The sequence below is a fragment of the Tiliqua scincoides genome, chromosome 2 (assembly GCF_035046505.1).
Source record: "Tiliqua scincoides isolate rTilSci1 chromosome 2, rTilSci1.hap2, whole genome shotgun sequence".
NCBI classification, from domain to species: domain Eukaryota; kingdom Metazoa; phylum Chordata; class Lepidosauria; order Squamata; family Scincidae; genus Tiliqua; species Tiliqua scincoides.
In genome coordinates this window covers 179708049-179722122 of record NC_089822.1, presented here as the reverse complement: position 1 = coordinate 179722122, position 14074 = coordinate 179708049, and the positions used below count along the sequence as shown (strand labels likewise).

The following is a 14074-nucleotide window of genomic DNA, read 5'->3' as shown; positions in this document are numbered from 1 at the left end:
CAAAATGGATCTGTGTCAGTGGATCTGGCCCAGGAAGGGGGATAGGATATGGTGCTTGCCAGCACCGCCAATCCTACCCCCATCCTGGGACCCAATCCACCCCTACCCTCCCTCTTCTCATCCCATTCCACCCCTCTCTGCCCTTCCTCCACCCTTCCTCAGCTCAGTGCGGTCTTACCTGCTGTGCTGCATGTGGATGCCTACACTCTCACCTGTGGGACAGCACAGGCCTTCCCGCCAGCACGGCGGTCACAAGGTGCTTGCTCCTCTAGCACAAAGGCACAATAGGATTGTGCTCTTAAGCTGCTTGTTGATCAGGTGTTGAAATAGGATAATCATAAAATACCTGCTCCTTTTTATTTCCCAGAGGCTTGATGTGACTTTTCCATGGACTACCAAATGATAGTTTAGTTTTCCAACTTACCTTATTTCTTAGGGCTTCTTCAGAGCAAATGGATTGACTAAGGGGGAGAGGGAATATCTATGCATCAATCCTTTGGGAAATCTTCTGGATACCCATTTGATGCAGGATAATGTATGCAAATCACATTTTAATATGCAAAGCCTTTCTCTTAGTAGCTAAGCCTACCTTTGGCCTTGTGTTGTTCCTGGCCCACCCACTCCCACCATGTGCTGGTGTGTCTCTTGTCTTCATGTTAAGCTCTTTGGAGAAAGATCTTTCCTCTTTGTGTGGTGCAATTTAATTACAGTTCTTTTATCAGGCACCTTGCAATGTTATTGCATTATGCACAAGGAAATACAGGCATCCCAATTAAAGCTGAAACAGACAAAATCTTCAGTTCTGTGCCTTGTCTCTTGCAGAGGGACTAGATTCCTTTTTTTTTTTTAAGTCTCAGTTGCAATGCATTTATTGCAGAAAATGCTTCTGTACTGATTTAGGTGTCAGCTATTCCCTACAGATTGCTGGAGTGCTTGAATATTCAACATTTTTATTTGATATTGTATTATTTCAGTGTTTAGTATTCACTGCAGTCTTCTTAACACATCTCTACCTATCAAAGTTATTGCCTCCTGCTCCTTCCAACACTTGTGCCTTCTTCTGAAAAGTCTTCCTGGACTGCTACTATTTCCCCTACTCCACAGAATATGCTACCAGCTAATAATATGACATTTTCCTGTCCCATGCTTGCTACTCCTTTGGGTCCAACCCTTGCTCTCTACTCTCACCTTGCTTCTGTCCACCTGACTGAGACTTTCCCTAGAAATGGATTCTGAAATGCTGTTGTGTCCTTTGCAGCTCATAAAGCAGCTATTTTCAATCTTTTTCATCTCATGGCACACTGCCAGGACACTAAAATTGTCAAGGCACACCAGTGGTTTTTTGACAATTGACAAGGCACACCTCACTGCAGGTGGGAGGCTCACATCCCCGCAAAGGCTCTATTAATAAATGACTGTCCTCCAAACTCCTGCAGCATGGATCATTCACGGCACACCAATGTGCTGCAGTCCACTGGTTGAAAATCAGTGCCTTTACTTCACAATGTATGCAGCAGTCCTGTTTGCCAAGGGTACACAGGTGTTTCCAGTAGCTAATTCAAAAACTGTGAATAACAGATGTATTGTTGGCATCCTTCAGTCTCGGAAGACTATGGTATCGCGCTCTGAATAGTGTTCTGGAACAGAGTGTCCTCTCCAGTGCGCGAAGCCTGGGTAAGGTAGATATGGAGGACAGGCTGTTTCCCATGCAGCAAATCCCCCCTCTCCACGTCACTGAAATGGTCCAATGGAAAGGCAGAAGCCAATACGGTTGGTTCCAGCGGCGTCGCAGGAGTTGCCAGAACGTGACTGTGTTCAGCCATGAACTGCCTCAGGGACTCCGGCTCCGGATTTTGCCTCGAGGTTGACTCCTGAAGCCTTTTCCATAACTGGATGCAGCCACAAGGCAGTGGAGGTTTGGGATCAGAGTTTTCCTTCTCTCAGATGAGCTGCCTTCCCAGGCTGACGAGTCCCATCTACCCGGTGGCTGTTCAGTTGCCTCTTACGACAAGTACAGCCAAACCGAGGGCCTGTTCTTATCCCCAGCCCCCAGGGGAAAACAGATGTATACCATTTAACATAAGCAGCTACTTTAACTTGAGTAAGAACTGGCAGTGGCTGTCATTGCAGACAATGCTGCACTGGCAGGGCTCTTTTCCAGCCTTACATGATGATGCTAGAAATGAAACCCAGAAACTTTACCTTCTGCCTGCAAACTGGGTGCTCTATCACTGAGCTGTGGTCCTTCCCCAAATTATCATCCACGTACATTCTCTTGAGAACCCACTTTAGTATGTGTCGGTGGATGTTTAAGGGGACATGCTTGTCACCCCCATTTTCAGAAGTCTACTGCAGTACAGTAGTACCAAAAAACGCACCATCAAGTGTGAAATGATCATTGCTCTCAATGCTAAACCGTGGCACCATTTCAAGTAGGCTCACTGGACTCAGTAAGGTTACTTTTTTGGACAGAATGAGAACGTGTTTCTTGTTTGCATTCTCCTTTTCCCAATTGTACTGTCCATTTCTTTCTCTCGCGTTTCACTCTTTGAGCGATTGTCATTTTGTAGTCTTGATGGGGAGACGAATGGAAGAAAATCAAGTGTCAGGATGGTACAAGAGAAGTGCCCTGGGGAGGTGGCAAATATTTCGGCAATTAACAGTGTGAAAATGGCAGATTTGTTAGCAAGGCTCATGCATTATTAAAAGCCAGCTGAAACAAGAGCTGCCCGCTGTTTGTTTCCCCTTCAACAGGCCGGGTGCGCTTATTATTATTTCCTTCTTTTGCTCCCAGTTGGTCTTTTATCTCCTTTGATGGCTGGCTGCATTTCAAACCTCAACGTGAAGGTTGTTCCAGGCGCTCGACCTGTGTGCCAGTGCATCTTCCCTCCCTCACTCCACTTTCTGGATGGCTGCTGTTGCCTGTGGGACAGAATCTGCCATCATCAAAGTCCAAACGATTTAGTTCAAATGTACAGGAGATGAGGGGACTGCCTCTAATCCTGCTGGAACAGAGAAATTACTAGAGACGGGGTCATTCAACCTCAGGTGAGTCCTGTGACTGTTGGCCAGAAATTTTGCATATACGCCTCAACTTAGGGTGCATCTCCTTGGCCCTAATTAAGGAGACTGGATGCTGTTTTTTTGATGCGATTTTATTTTGCATGTCAGAAAGCACAGCTGTTGCTGGGCAAATCAGTGCAGCTGGGCTCACCTGAAAAGCAATTTTATTATAGAAGTGCAACATGCATAATACCATCCTATCAAGTTTATTCAGAAATATATTCCATTGTTTTCAGTGGGAATTATTCCCCAGTAAGTGTATTTAGGATCAGTGGTGGTCCTGGCACCTATGCTGTTCGGGGCGAGCCTGGAAGTGCCACCCTTCCTGAAAAACCAGAGGTACCTTTCTAGGGGTTCCGTTCTATCCAACTTTTCAGCACTAATGCAGCTGTGCCAATGGGGTTTGCACTGAATCCTGTGGTGGTGAGACAGCCACGGAAGTCTCCTTAGGATAAGGGAATGTTTGTTTCCTTACTTCGGGGCTGCATTGTGGCTGCATCAGTGCTGGAAAGTTGGATAGGATTGGGCCCTAAGGCTTTCCAGAGACCTTAGAAGGCCTTCAAAGGGCCGGAGAGTCTAAAGGCAGCCTCTCTGGCCTTCAGAAGACCTCAAGGTGCAACAGGTCGGTGGGGGGCGACCTTTCCCTTGGAGCAGTGCAGAACCGGGTCTCTCATGCTGGTCTATAGATGAGAGGCTTCCATGAAGTGGAAACAAAGAAAGACATGACATATTGGAGCCCAAAGAGCACGCTGTGCCAGCATGATGATGATGATGATGATGATGATGATGATGATGATGATGATAATAAACTTTATTTATATCCTGCCCTTTTCCCCCAAAGGGACCCAGGGCAGCTCACAACATATTAAAAGATTAAAAACATAATTTAACCACAAATAAAAACATATTAAAAAACACATTAACATATACCCATAAAAACCATAGTCAGATAAAAAGTCAGATAAAAAGAGCAAAATGTAGCAAATCAGAGGAATCAGGCCTGTAAAAATACTCAAAGATACAGAAAAGATGTTTAAAAAGGCCATGCACTCAGCATGAGGGGCAGCCAACCACTTGCTGTACTAGCACCAATGGATTCTCCCAATTGTTCTAAGAGAGATGCCTCGTGCTCATCCTGCATTTGGTTTCTCTTCAGATTCTGACCCATTCACCCCCACAGGACTCTGAAAATCGTGACAACTGAAAATGAAAGGAACCAAATCAGAAAGAAACACACACTCAGAGTGGAAGCTAATCCCCTAAATACACAACAGGAAAGGAATTATGGTGCATGAATAAGGCAGTAGAGGGAAGCGGGGAGAGAGAAAAAAACCCAGGAAGAGCCCAGGCAAGATATCAAGATCAATGCATTCCTCTTCAGCCTCCAGGTGGCCTCTGTGGGTGCATCAGAGCCTTTGCAGCAGAAGCAGGAGGAGGTCAGGGAAAGACAGAGAACAGTGAAAACTCTGAACTTTAGTTAAGAGCAGATGCAGGAGCATAGCTGTTTGGAGCTTTGTCCAAGAGTTCACCCACAGATTTCAGAAAGAATTATCCATTACGCACATTCGTATGTAAGAAAACACTGGCACTGCTATGGCACTAGTTTTCCCTTGTTGTGACTGCCCCAGCTACTTTCCCCTCCACCTCCTCCTGGATTGCTTTTGGTTCACACCACCCCTTTGGTTAGGCATGTGTCTAACATCCCATATATAGCCTGTCCTTTAGGCAAGTCACTTCTCCTGTGGAGGCTTGCTAAACATATCAGTGATAGGACACTGATGGCCAGGATTAAGGGCACCCTAATAACATCAACAGACCACCCTAGAATGTTTCCTCCTAGAATTGCCAAGCTTTTTGCAGACCTGTGCCCTTATTAATTAGAATAATTACTTGCTGCATTTCAACAACAGAAGTCTCAAAGTGTTTATATGTAAAGGAATAAGAAGATGGTTCACTGTCTTAAGGTGGGCGACAATCTAAAACAGGGGTCTCCAAACCCCAGCCCAGGGGAGAGATGTGGCCTGCGGCAAGCCTCTGTCTGGCCCACAGCCAGCCTCTTGTCCCTTGAGAGCCTCTGGCCCACTCAACTGAACACAACTGGAGCTGTGTTCTGTTTGTGTCTGGAGGATGTTCTGAGAGCCAGAGAGTATGAATGAATGAGCCCATCCGTTCATTTATTCACTTATCTAAGCTCCATCGCTAATTTATTTATATAAATTTTAGATTTAAAATTTTTTTTGCAGCCCTCAACACTTCGCCAGATATTTGATGCAGCCCTCTGGCCAAAAAGTTTGGAGACCCCTGATCTAAAAGAAAGGATGGCAGAGTGACATCAGCAAATGCCCACTGGAAAAATGCTATGATGGGGTGAACAGGGAGCTATTCTTCATCTCTAAATACGAGAAAACCACCATTTTAAAAGGATCCTCTTTGCCCAGTTAGCAGGAGATACATGTTTGTGTCTCTGACAGGTGTTAAAGAACTGGAAGCAAAAAAACAAACAAACAAAAAAGGATTGACAACCCTCTCTGATCATGTTGTGCAACTTTCACACCAAACTAACTCTGAACCTCATAAGGAAAGTGATACTGACAATAAAGTTCTAAAAAATGAATACCTTCTACCTGTCATTGATGGGCTCATGATTCATAACTCAGTTCAGACATTCATCAGAGCTAGTGAGTGTCTTAGCAAGGACTTTCTTTCTTTTCCACCATGCAGATCATGTCATGTGATATGATATGGGTGCTCCAGGTGAACACCTTGTCACTCAAATGTCCAATTTGCCTGATTATTCTATCCCAGAAACAGAAACCTTGCACAATTAAGCATCCATACGCAAGGCCCGTGTCACATGTGATGCTATCTGTCTTGGGCTGGGAGCATCCGTGCCCCCATCATATGAAGATTCTCCCTACTTGAATAAATGTCTGAATCAGACCTGGCTGAGCTAGTTTATTAGCTTGCTAATGTCCCTGATAAACTCATCATAATCCTGTAGACTAAATAAACCTTTTCTCCCCCTTTGGGGAACAGATGGACTATTTTCTAATCACAAACCCCACCTTAAGAACTTAAGAACAACCCTGCTGGATCAGGCCCACGGCCCATCTAGTCCAACTTCCTGTATCTCACAGTGGCCCACCAAATGCCTCAGGGAGCACACAAGACAACAAGAGACCTGCATCTGGCATTCAGACGTAGCCCATTTCTAAAATCAGGAGGTTGTACATACACATCATGGTTTGTAACCTGTGATGAATTTTTCCTCCAGAAATTTGTCCAATCCCCTTTTAAAGGTGTCTAGGCCCAATGCCATCACCACATCCTGTGGCAAGGAGTTCCACAGACCAGTTACACGCTGAGTAAAGAAACATTTTCTTTTGTCTGTCCTAACTCTCCCAACACTCAATTTTAGTGGATATTCCCTGGTTCTGGTGTTGTGTGAGAGGGAAAAGAGCATCTCTCTATCCACTCTATCCTTCCCATGCATAATTTTGTATGTCTCAATCATGTCTCCCCTCAGGCACCTCTTTTCTAGACTGAAGAGTCCCAAACGCTGTAGCCTTTCCTCATAAGAAAGGTGTCCCAGCCCAGTGTAACCATTTTGAGAGGGAAGGGGGCAGATTGACACTGAACAAACAAAACAAATATTGAATGAACCATCCCAAACCTCTCCCAGCAGTAGAAACTCCTCAGCTCTCTTACAACATCACTATTTTGAAGCAATCTCATCACTCTTCAAAAACAGAGAGAGAGAGAGAGAGAGAGAGAGAGAGAGAGAGAGAGAGAGAGAGAGACTTCTGATTATTTGCACTGTACTTGGTGTAAAACGAAGGTGGCTATAATTCAAATCAAACCCATGTTTCTTACAGATCGATAAGCCTAATATTTGGGATAGCAAAGTAGTGAGTGAGCGTGATTTAGGATGCAATCGTAACCAACTTTCCAGCACTGACATAGCTGTGCCAGTGGGCATGTGCTGCATCCTGCAGTTGGGGGGCAGTTATGGAAGTCAGCCGGCTCCCTGCAGCTTAAAAAGTGAAAGTGGAGTTGTTGCGCTTCACTTCCGCAAAACCGGAAGTGAAGTGTGATCGCTGCACTTTTTTAAGACCTAGGGAGCCCTGGAGAAGGTTGTGCAGGTCTCCCCATACCGCCAAGAGGCTACTGCAGGGACTGGTGAGTGCATCCCAGTCTCTGCAGCCCCTTAGCGACGTGATCCTGGGGATTGCACCGCTGCCTCCCCCCTGTCCCCAGCCCTTAAGGGGAAAGTGGCCAGGGCTCTCTGGTTGGGGCATCATGACACCCCAGGTTGGAAAGCTCTGCACTTTGGGATACAAAACTCCACACCTTCAAGTCATGCATTCTATTGCTGAGCTAAGATTTAAACTGAGCAGTCATGTGAATGGCCCTAAAGCCTCGGTGCAAAATGGCCAGAGGCTTCAAATCAGAACTTCTTAGTCTGTGATGTGAGACCCTCATAGTAAGTCTGTAAGGGCGCAAATCTAGCCAACTTTCCAGCACGGAGCTAAAAGCAATGCAACTCCAAGGTAAGGGAACAAACATTCCTTATCTTGAGGAGACCTCTGACTGCCACCCAACTGCAGGATGCAGCACATGCCCCATTGGCACAGCTGTGTCAGTGCTGGAGAGTTGGTTAAGTTTTGGGCCCAGTCATACTTTTATTATTTATTTGAGAAATTTATATCTCACCTTTCCCATGCCGAAGCATAATAAGAGTACAAAGTGTCATAACAGGTAAAAAGAAAAAATAACAAACAGTATTAAAAACATCAATTTGAACATTCAACAGTGAAACAGAAAACAGAAAAAAACAAAGCAAGACCTAACATATCGTTGAGCCATTGGGGGAACAAATAAGTCCAGGGAGGCAGCCAAGTCACAACACTATCTAGCACAGTCTCTTTTCTCTGTGCCTGTCTTTGCGTCTCCAGGAGCTCTGCTATTCCTAAATGTAGTTGCTGCATTGCCAGCTTTTGGGGTGCGTGTGGGGAAAAGGTCACTGTAGTGATAGTGTCATAGATAAAGCTAATGTACAGAAGTTAGTGTCATTCTTAATTCTGAATTTCCAGTGGACTTCTATTGGTTGAAGACAGACCTTAAATGCTGCCGAGGTACTTTTCGTGTTTAATCTCCTTTGGGGAAAGGAGGTCAACCCTCATTTTGCTACATGTAATTTATTTGAAAGGACACTGTCAAGGTTCATAGCTTTGAGCTGGGAACACTGTGCTGTTTGTAAAGTTCACACAATGCTTCAGATGTGCCATTTCTACACAAACCCATCAGTACCCTTTAGTCCTAAAACAACATCCTAACCTGCTTCAGCAAACCAGACAAGCTTCGGTCTTCCCAATGGAGCAAACATGAGTTTGGGGATATTTTATATAACCTGATTTGTTTGTAACCACCTTTATATGGAATGATCAAATAATTACTTGAACATACCTCATGCAATTTTGAGGCAAAGAATTTGTTTCTTAAAGCCCTATCTTGCAGAGCTAACAATAACAATAGCAATAACAATAACTAACTAGCTAGCTAGCTAGCTAGCTAGCTAACTAACTAACTAACTAACTAACTAACTAAATAAATAAATAAATAAATAAATAATAAGGTATTTATATACCGCCTTTCTGGTCATCAGATTACTCCTCTGACTTTATTCAAGGCGGTTTACATAGGCAGGCATTTCTAAATCCCTCAAGGGGATTTTTACAATCATAGAGGTTCTCTCTTTCAAGAACCAACCACATTTCAGAATGGATCTTCCTGGTTTGGTCTCACTTCTGGCCTCCAGTTCCCCCACGGAGGCTGACAAGCAGCTCCATCTCTCACATGGAGGGCAGCCAAGATGCTTCTTGCTCACACCAAGAGCAGGTAGAATCACTCAGTTTGGCTTTGTCAGCTGCTTCAAAGTCTTGCCATTCTCAGCCATTCAGGGAGCTGCTGGTGTCCTCAAACTGGCGACCTTCTGATGTTATCTTCGGGCTAACGGAGGCTCTACCCTCTAGACCAGACCTCCTGCTCCTAAAAAACACTCTTGAAGGATCTTAGCTTATTAGTATTTACTTAATGTGATGTGCAGCTGTGTACAGACATTTGAAACTCATTCTGGATATATGCCACTGAAGCTAACTGTGATTGTTAGACATAGAAATGAAGGCAATTGTCGGTTGTATTCAGGAAGGCAGCCAGAAGCCAATGCAAGAAAGGTCGCCTCTGTGCTCTGCTGATATCCACTGTGATGTGATTGAGTATGGGAAAGTGCTTTGGAGAATGAGCAGGGAGAGTGTTGAGAACTGCCATTCATTATCAGGGACCCGATGATTGACTGAGAAGTAGATAGATAAACACACAGTCTTATGAAAACAGAGACCCAGACTGCATTAACAGGGTAGTTAAAGGCTATGCTAATTTGAAATAGAACCCATAAATCACATCGAGGATGGCTGTGCAATACTGATGCCAAAGGGGTATTCAGAGCATATATCGGTCTCCCAAGATTATCCACCAGGCTACAGAAAGACCCTGCCATTCAGCATTCATTGAAGAACAATATCAGACAATTCATGAGAGCTGAATGACCTCTTGGGGCATCAGAATACGCAAGTGACCTCCTCAATCATCCCGATTCAGTAATGGTGCCACTGTGAGGCACCACAGCAGTGCTTCTAGATTAGGTTCATTGACAAAACCATAACTGGAAAGGGAAGACTACACAACTGGCTATGGCAAGGTTACATTTCTGCTGGCTAACAAAATTCTCAGAAAATGAATTCATTGAGAATAATGATTAGCCTCTTCGTGCAAGAGGAGACGCAATTTTAGCCATCCCCCCTGCAGATCTTCACACCCATATTGCCCAGTTTGGAGGGGGGGGGAGACAAAATTCCTAGATGTTCTTACCCTTAAAGAAAGTTAAGCACTCCTCAAAAATGAATTTGGGAAAAAATATTTGCATTGATTCTTTAAAAAAGGGGGTGTTGCTGCTACTTTGCATGCATGTTGCATGTTGGCAACCTTCAGTCTCAGAAGACGATGGTATCATGCTCTGAATGGTGGTTCTGGAACAGCGTCTAGTGTGGTTGAAAAGGCCAATTCAGGAGTGACAGTCCCTTCCACACTGGGAGCAAGTGTAGTCTGTCCCTGGTCTGCCTCCCTGGCTATGGGCCTTCCTTCTTTGCCTCTTTGCCTCAGTCTGTTGGGCAAGTGCCTCTTCAAACTGGGAGAGACCTTGTTGCACAGCCTGTCTCCAAGCAGGATGCTCAGAGGTCAAGGTTTCCCATCTGTTGAGGTCCAATCCTAAGGCCTTCAGATCCCTCTTGCAGATATCCTTGTATCACAGCTGTGGTCTACCTGTAGGGCGCTTTACCTGCACGAGTTCTCCATAGAGGAGATCCTTTGGGATCCGGCCATCATCCATTCTCACGACATGACCGAGCCAACGCAGGCGTCTCTGTTTCAGCAGTGAATACATGCTAGGGATTCCAGCACGTTCCAGGACTGTGTTGTTCGGAACTTTGCCCTGCCAGGTGATACCGAGGTTGCATCGAAGGCAGTGCATGTGGAAAGCGTTCAGTTTCCTCTCCTGTTGTGAGCAAAGAGTCCATGACTCGCTGCAGTACAGAAGTGTACTCAAGACGCAAGCTCTGTAAACCTGGATCTTGGTATGTTCTGTCAGCTTCTTGTTGGACCAGACTCTCTTTGTGAGTCTGGAAAACATGGTCGCTGCTTTACCATTGCGTTTGTTTAGCTAGGTATCAGGAGAATGAGTGTCGGAGATCGTTGAGCCAAGGTACACAAAATCATGGACAACCTCCAGTTCATGCTCAGAGATGGCAATACAGGGAGGTGAGTCCACATCCTGAACCATGACCTGTGTTTTCTTCAGGCTGATTGTCAGTCCAAAGTCTTGGCAGGCCTTGCTAAAATGATTCATGAGCTGCTGAAGATCTTTGGCAGAGTGGGTAGTGACAGCTGCATCGTTGGCAAAGAGGAAGTCATGCAGACATTTCAGCTGGACTTTGGACTTTGCTCTCAGCCTGGAGAGGTTGAAGAGCTTTCCATCTGATCAGGTCCATAGATAGATGCCTTCTGTTGCAGCTCCAAAGGCATGCTTCAGCACGACAGCGAAGAAGATCCCAAACAATGTCGGCGCAAGAACACAGTCCTGCTTCACTCCACTTTGGATGTCAAAGGGGGTCTGATGTGGAGCCATCAAAGACTACAGTGCCCTTCATGTCCTCGTGAAAAGACCTGATGATGCTGAGGAGCCTGGGTGGACATCCGATTTTGGGGAGAATCTTGAAGAGGCCACCCCTGCTGATCAGGTTGAAAGCCTTCATGAGATCTATGAAGGCTACAAAGAGTGGCTGTCATTGTTCCCTGCATTTCTCCTGCAGCTGCCTAAGGGAGAATAACATATCAGTGGTGGACCTGTTGGCTCGGAATCTGCACTGCAATTCTGAATAGACGTTCTCTGCAAGTATCTGGAGCCTCTTTAGTGCAACTCGGGCAAACAGCTTTCCTACAATGCTAAGATGCCGTGATAGTTATTGCAGTCACCCCTGTCACCTTTGTTCTTGTACAGTGTGACAATGTTTGCATCCCTCATGTCTTGTGGTACTTCACCTTCTCTCCAGCAGAGGCAGAGGATTTCATGCAGCTCAGTGGTGATGATTCCTTTGCAGCACTTTAGGACTTCAGCAGGGATGCTTTCCCAGATGCCTTGCCAGAGGCAAGGGAGTCCAGGGCCACGTTAAGTTCTGCTAGGGTTGGTTCACTGTCAAGCTCCTCCAGCACAGGCAGGTACTCAATGTTGTTCAGTGCTTCTTCGGTGACTACATTTTCTCTGGAACGTAGCTCAGAGTAGTGCTGCACCCAGCATTCCATCTGCTGTGCCCGGTCCTGGGTGACCTCGCCTGTGGCAGACTTCAGAGGGGCAATTTTTTTCTGTGTTGGACCTAGGGCCTGCTTGATACCATCATACATCCCCTTGATGTTGCCCGTGTCAGCTGCTATCTGTATCTGGGAACAGAGCTGGAGCCAGTAGTCGTTAGCACATCTGGCAATCTGCTGGACTTTGCTGCAAGCAGCTTAGAGGACCTGCAGGTTGCGCTCACTGGGACAGGCTTTATATTCTTCGTGCAAGAGGAAATGCAATTTTAGCCATCCCCCCCCCCCCCCCCGCAGATCTCCACACCCATATTGCCCAGTTCTTGGTGGGGGAGACAAAATTCCTAGATGTTCTTACCCTTAAAGAAAGTTAAGCATTCTTCAAAAATGAATTTGGAAAAAAAATATTTGCATTGATTCTTTAAAAAAGGGGGTGTTGCTGCTACTTTAATGGGAATCTAATTAACAGCCCTATTTTCTTTCTTTTTCTTTTTTTAAGCATTCTTCCTACAGATTGTAATTGCTTCCTGAAGTGCCTGCAGAGACTCCTAAGGCAAAACTATATTGCCTGGGCTTCAGCTTCAGTCCCTGCTCTTCAGATATGCGTGAAATGATCTCAAGCCTAACATGCAATTTAGAAACAAAAGGACAAGCCTGTTCAGTTGATCAGGGAAGAGAAATGTGAAGCAGAGGGGGAAGGGTGCTTCAGTGAGGCAGGAGAGAGAGCAGATTTACTGGTGGTTTTACTGACTCCGTCACAATGCTTCCCTTGGTTCAGAGTGTTAAATGCAGCAAATGCTATTAGTGAACTGAGTGTGAGAACAAGCTGCTGGCCCCTGGGCTATTATAAGGCTGTCTGAAGACTTGCTTTGCTTACTGTAAGGGAAAAGAAGGAAATGAAGCTAGTTGCTCGCGGAGGGAGAGCAAGCTTTTCTCCCGCTCTGATGAAGGAGCAGCACTTCAACAGGCTCCTCTAGAAGAACTGCAGCCCCACAACAAGTCCCATGAAGTCCCATTCGCATGTCATGATAGCGTGTTCCAAAGGCCCCAGTGCAATTTCACCAAAGGCTTTGTTCACACCACTCTGAGGGTGCTGGGTTCTCTCTCTGCTATGCAACTGTCCTGGGCTAATTAATGGAAACCGTAAACTGAGAATAGCTGAAGCAAAGGCAAAGAAGGGGAGGTATGTGAACAAGGACTCTTATTGCTTGTAGATTTGGTAGAAATTGCCACCCTGGGTGCTGCTGTCAAGAGAGTTGTTTGGGGATCGAATGTTTCTGTTGCCTAGCAGCCGCAACCAAGTGACTCCATCGTCTCTCAGGCCAAGCAAAATGGCTGAACTATAGCTGTGTGGCAGTCACAGGCTGAGAAAAAGCAGGAGACGGTAGAAGGAGGAGAAAGAAGAATGAGCATGATTCACTGTGACTTGACACAGAAAGCCTGAGGGTGCTGCACAAGTGGCAGCGTCCAGGGACTTTGCTTTTAGTCCCAGAGAGAGTAGTGTGTATGGAAGAAATTAGTTTTCATGTTTTATGAAGTCTAACAACTGTTACCCTGCACATGCCTGATCTCCTCTGATCTTGGAAGCTAAGCAGGGTCAGGCCTGGTTAGTACTTGGATGGGAGACCGCCTGGGAATACTGGGTGCTGTAGGCTTATACCATACTCTTTCAAGACTGAAGTTGCCAACCAAGTCTATTCATGTTTTTTGATGGGCTGGCATGTGATTGCCTTTTCTTAGTTGGAGTTATTCACATACACATAATACAGTGGACTGTCAGTATTCATGGGGGATCTATCCCAGGACCCCCCATGGATACCAAAATCCACGGATGCTGGACTCCATGGGGGGTCAGAGTCACAGCACTGCAATTACTTATGTTAGTACCATGCCAGGCCATCCAGATACTGCGCTGGGCCTGCAGCCCACTCTTCAGGCCTCCCTGTGCCTCAGAGCACCTCCTGGATGCAACTGGAAATTGCAACCACAAACTGGAAGGGGCTCCAGTCATGTCCTGGAGGCCCTCTGAAGGGCATCTGCAGATGGTGGAATCTGTGGGTTCCAAATCCACAGGTACAGAGGCCCTACTGTATTT

At 45.8% G+C, this 14074-nt stretch overlaps 1 pseudogene; it reads left to right on the top strand.

The window, feature by feature from the left end:
* Positions 1 to 13517: 13517 nt before the first annotated feature.
* On the top strand, positions 13518 to 13634 carry LOC136642902 (5S ribosomal RNA; annotated as a pseudogene).
* Positions 13635 to 14074: the final 440 nt, after the last annotated feature.